General features: G+C 41.9%; 1 pseudogene; it reads left to right on the forward strand.

Annotated features, from left to right (window-relative positions):
* Nucleotides 1-4,353: 4,353 nt before the first annotated feature.
* Nucleotides 4,354-4,897, forward strand: LOC147120271 (leucine zipper transcription factor-like protein 1 pseudogene; annotated as a pseudogene).
* The last annotated feature ends 247 nt before the right edge of the window (nucleotides 4,898-5,144 follow it).

The raw sequence follows: 5,144 nt of genomic DNA on the forward strand, positions 1-5,144 counted from the left end.
AAAGCAAGGAAGTTATGATGAACCTTTATAAAACACTGGTTCGGCCTCAACTAAAGTATTGTGTCCAATTCTGGGAACTTTAGGAAGGATGTGAAGACCTTAGAGAGGGTGCAGAAAAGATTGACAAGAATGGTTCCAGGGATGAGGGACCTCAGTTATGTGGATAGACTGGAGAAGCTGGGGTTGTTCTCCTTAGAGCAGGGAAGATTGAGAGGAGATTTGATAGAGGTGTTCAAAATCATGAGGGGTCTAGACAGAGTAGATAGAGAGAAACTGTTCTTATTGGCGGAAGGGTCGAGAACCAGAGGACATAGATTTAAAAGGTGATTGGCAGAAGAACCAAAGGCGACATGAGGAAAACTTTTTTACGCAGCGAGTGGTTAGGATCTGGAATGCACTGCCTGAAAGGGTGGTGGAGGCAGATTCAATTGTGACTTTCAAAAGGGAATTGGATAAGTACCTGAAGGAACAACATTTGCAGGGCTACGGGGAAAGTGCGGGGGAGTGGGACTAGCTGAAATGCTCTTGCAGAAAGCTGGCATGGGCTCGACGGACCGAATGGCCTCCTTCTGTGCTGTAAACATTCTATGATTCTATGAATGTGGCTCATGTATGAGACTTGAGTTAGAACTTGCCCTAGGGTAGAGCACAATGGACGGACATTAATTTCTCTGAAGAGATGGGCAGATCCAAACCCTCATCTTATATTTCCTACATTACAGCAGGGACTACATTTCAGAAGCACTTCATTGGCTGTAAAGCACTTTGGGATATCCTGAAGTCATGATAGACACTATATAAATGCAAGTCTTTCTTTTATATCTTCTATAATTAATAGAAGGCGGCTAATAAACATCACTTATGGTTTCCAAGCACTTGTATAAGCCTCTGGCATTAAGCTATATAGGACTACAGAGAACAGGTAAAGCACTGAAACACAGGGTTGTCACTGTGGGCAACTTCAAAGCATACGTCTGACAGTGATAGAATATTGCAATTCGAACTGGCAGGCTGGCCGGACAAGCAACAGGCGACAATGGTTAAAGTGGGGTATGTTCTAGTTCATACATCATTGGGTATTTTATAGTAGCACTTTGTTGTTAGGCCACTCCCATTCTCTAGTGTCACCTGTAGCCACACCAGACTAAAAGTGCAGAAAATGGCAACTTTCACTTTAATGGGGTGGCTTTGTTGGTAAAGGATGGGATCAGTGCAGTGGTGAGAAATGATATTGGCTCAGAAGATCAAGACATTGAATCAGTTTGGGTGGAGATAAAAAATAATAAGGGGAAAAAGTCTCTGGTGGGCGTAGTCTACAGGCCCCTGAACAGTAGCAATACTGTTGAACAGAGTATAAATCAATAAATAATGGAGGCCTGTAAAAAAGGTACGGTAATAATCATGGGTGATTTTAATCTCCATATTGATTGGACAAATCAAATTGGCAAAGCTAGCCTTGAGGAGGAGTTCATAGAGTGCATCCGGGATGGTTTCCTAGAACAGTATGTAATGGAACCAACCAGGGAGCAGGCTATCTTGGATCTGGTACTGTGTAATGAGACAGAATTAATAAATGATCTCATAGTAAAGGATCCTCTAGGAAAGAATGATCATAGCATGGTTGAATTTCAAATTCAGTTGGAGGATGAGAAAGTTGTATCTCAAACCAATGTCCTGATCTTAAACAAAGGCAATTACAATGGCATGAGGGCAGAACTGGCTAAAGTGGACTGGAAAAATAAATTAAAGGGTAAGACAGTTGAAATGCAGTGACGGACATTTAAGGAGATAGTTCACAACTCTCAACAAAAATATATTCCAGTGAGAAAGAAAGATTTTAAGAGAAGGGTGCACCATCCGTGGCTAACTAAGTAAGTAAAGGATGGTATCAAATTGAAAACGAAGGCATACAATGTTGCCAAGATTGGTGGGAGATCAGAGGATTGGGAATTTTTTAAAAACCAGCAAAGGATGACTAAAAAAATAATAAAGAGAGAGAGGATGAATTATGAGAGTAAACTGGCAAGAAATATTAAAACAGATAGTAAGAGCTTCTACAGGTATATAAAAAGGAAGAGAGTAGCTAAAGTAAACGTTGGTCCCTTAGAGGATGAGACTGGGAAATTAACAATGGGGAACAGGGGAATGGCAGAGACTCTGAACAAATATTTTGTATCTGTCTTCATGGTAGAAGACCCTAACAACGTCCCAATAATGGATAATCACGATAGTACTTGGTAAAACAATGGGACTAAAAGACAACAAGTCCCCTGGACCAGATGGCCTGCATCCCAGAGTCTTAAAAGAAGTGGCTGCAGAGATAGTGGATGCATTGGTTGCAACATACCAAAATTCCCTGGACTCTGGAGAGGTCCCAGCGGATTGGAAAACTGCAAATGTAACATCCCTATTTAAGAAAGGAGGGAGACAGAAAGCAAGAAACTATAGACCAGTTAACCTAACATCTGTCATTGGGAAAATGCTGGAGTCCTTCATTAAGGAAGCGGTAGCAGGGCATTTGGAAAATCATAATGCAGTCAAGCAGAGTCAGCATGATTTTATGAAAGGGAAATCATGTTTAACAAATTTGCTGGAGTTCTTTGAGGAGATAATGAGCAGGGTGGACAAAGGTGAGCCAGTGGATGTGGTGTATTTGGATTTCCAGAAGGCATTCGATAAGGTGCCACATAAAATGTTACTGCATAAGATAAGAGCTCATGGAATTGGGGGTAATATATTAGCATGGATAGAGAATTGGCTAACTAACAGAAAGCAGAGAGTCGGGATAAATGGGTCATTTTCCGCTTGGCAAACAATAACTAGTGGGGTGCCACAGGGATCGGTGCTGGAGCCTCAACTATTTACAATCTACATTAATAACTTGGATGAAGGGACCGAGTGTAATGTAGCCAAGTTTGCGGATGATACAAAGATGGGTGGGAAAGCAAGTTGTGCAGATGACTCAAATAATCTGCAAAGGGATATAGACAGGCTAAGTGAGTGGGCAAATATTTGGCAGATGGAGTATAATGTGGGAAAGTGTGAGGTTATCCACTTTGGCATGAAAAATACAAAAGCAAATTATTATTTAAATGGAGAGAGATTACAAAATGCTACAGTTCAGAGGGACCTGGGGGTCCTTGTGCATGAAACACAAAAAGTTAGCATGCAGGTACAGCAAGTAATCAAAAAGGCAAATGGAATGTTGGCCTTTATTTCAAGGGGGTTGGATTATAAAAGCAGGGAAGTCCTGCTACGACTGTACAAGGTATTGGTGAGACCACACCTTGAGTACTGCATACAGTTTTGGTCTCCTTATTTAAGGAAGGATATACTTGCATTGGAGGCAGTTCAGAGATGATTCACTAGGTTAATTCCAGAGATGAGGGGGTTGACTTATGAGGAAAGGTTGAGCAGGTTGGGCCTATACTCATTGGAATTTAGAAGAATGAGAGGTGATCTTATTGAAACATATAAGATACTAAGGGGGCTCGGCAACGTAGATGCAGAGACGATGTTTCCTTTCGTGGGGAAATCTAGAACTCGGGGGCATAGTTTCAGAATAAAGGGTCGCTCTTCTAGAACTGAGATGAGGAAGAATTTCTTCTCTCAGAGGGTTGTAAATTTGTGGAATTCTCCACCGCAGAGAGCTGTGGAGGCTGGGTCATTAAATACATTGAAGGTGGAGATAGACAGATAAGGGAGAAGGTAAGATAAGGGAGTGAAGGGTTATGGGGAGCTGGCAGGGAAGTGGCTTTGAGCCCAAGATCAGCCATGATCTTACTGAATGGCGGAGTAGGCTCGAGGGGCCAAGTGGCCTACTCCTGCTCCTATTTCTTATGTTCTTAATACTTTCACTCTTAGAGCTAACTGAAATGGTGGCGAGAGGACTGAGTCAGGGAGGCCTGTAACAGAATAGACAGCTGCGAGACTTAGCTCCTATTGTGTTGGTAGAACAGGTGAGTTTCACAGCTGATTGAAGTCACAAGAGAATGGAATACTGGGAGATCACATATTCATAGAATAGAATGGAGCTCAGTCCCAAAGCTGACTGTGCACTTCACTGACTCAGCAATCCCCTCAGCCTCCATGATCATTTCAGTCAACTATGAGACTCATAGCGAGCTCCATCTTTGTAAAATGTTGTGACTGTTTATGATTGTATGTCAACCTGTTTTGAGTGCCACTGCAACAGTTGTGCCTCATAGTTGACAGAGATGTCAAGTGAGTGAATTGCTGGTAGGCTGGGGAGATTGCCGCTTTAGGGAGGCATGCTAACAGTCAGCTGTGACTTCCCCTGCCCTTTTAGGCCAGCTGATTGGTCAGGGTGAGAAATGTTATCCAAAGTAATAACTGACATTTCTAAACTGGAAAACAGAACTATTGGCGCATGTGGCAGAATTTGAAAAGGCAGAAATTACTTCATCAGAAAAGAAAGCGAGAAAGCTCAGAACCAGTAAACCAAAACTTGCTCCATTGAATGACACAAGAGTGCCTGAACTCTTCAGCAAGGAAATTACAAGGATGCAAGATGATAGTGGCAGGCTAAAGGCCAGACTTAAAATTAGAAGCACGGGCTATAAGTGCACTGGATGAAAATTTCAGACTAGGAAAAGCTCTTAAAGACTTGGGGGAAAAAGTTCAAGAAAACAAAAAGCCTCAATAAAAAAATCAGCAAGTTACTGATCTTGAGAAGCTGTCGCAGCATTGAATGCTAATTCTGAGTAGTGAACACTGAAAACCAGAAGACTTTGGAAGGTAATCTAGTTTCCAACAACTTTGACCCACTCAAGATTTACGAATGGTTGAAAAGGAGCCGGATAAGAAGTTCCAGGAAACTTCTGCTTATTGAAATGTGGAAGAAATATTGGCCAAAAAGAATGACTAAATGAAATAATTATGTAATTACAAAATGTATTATGTGAGGATACATACCTCCAGACCACTGTAGAAAATAAATGTTAATGCTCACATTGCTGCTACAGAAATTCCTACGTCTGCCACCGCTCATGCCTTGGTCCTGCTGCTGGTGCCCCCTCATTGCCTGGATATGATTCTGGTTCACAGTAACAACATTAGGGGTTGGTCAGGATGGATTTCCCCCAAGCTGGTAGCATTGAATGTAACAGGAGTTGAATTAGAAA

This window comes from Somniosus microcephalus, chromosome 4 (assembly GCF_052327205.1).
Source record: "Somniosus microcephalus isolate GS21.2 chromosome 4, FLI_Smic_1.0, whole genome shotgun sequence".
In the NCBI taxonomy this organism is placed as follows: Eukaryota; Metazoa; Chordata; class Chondrichthyes; order Squaliformes; family Somniosidae; genus Somniosus; species Somniosus microcephalus.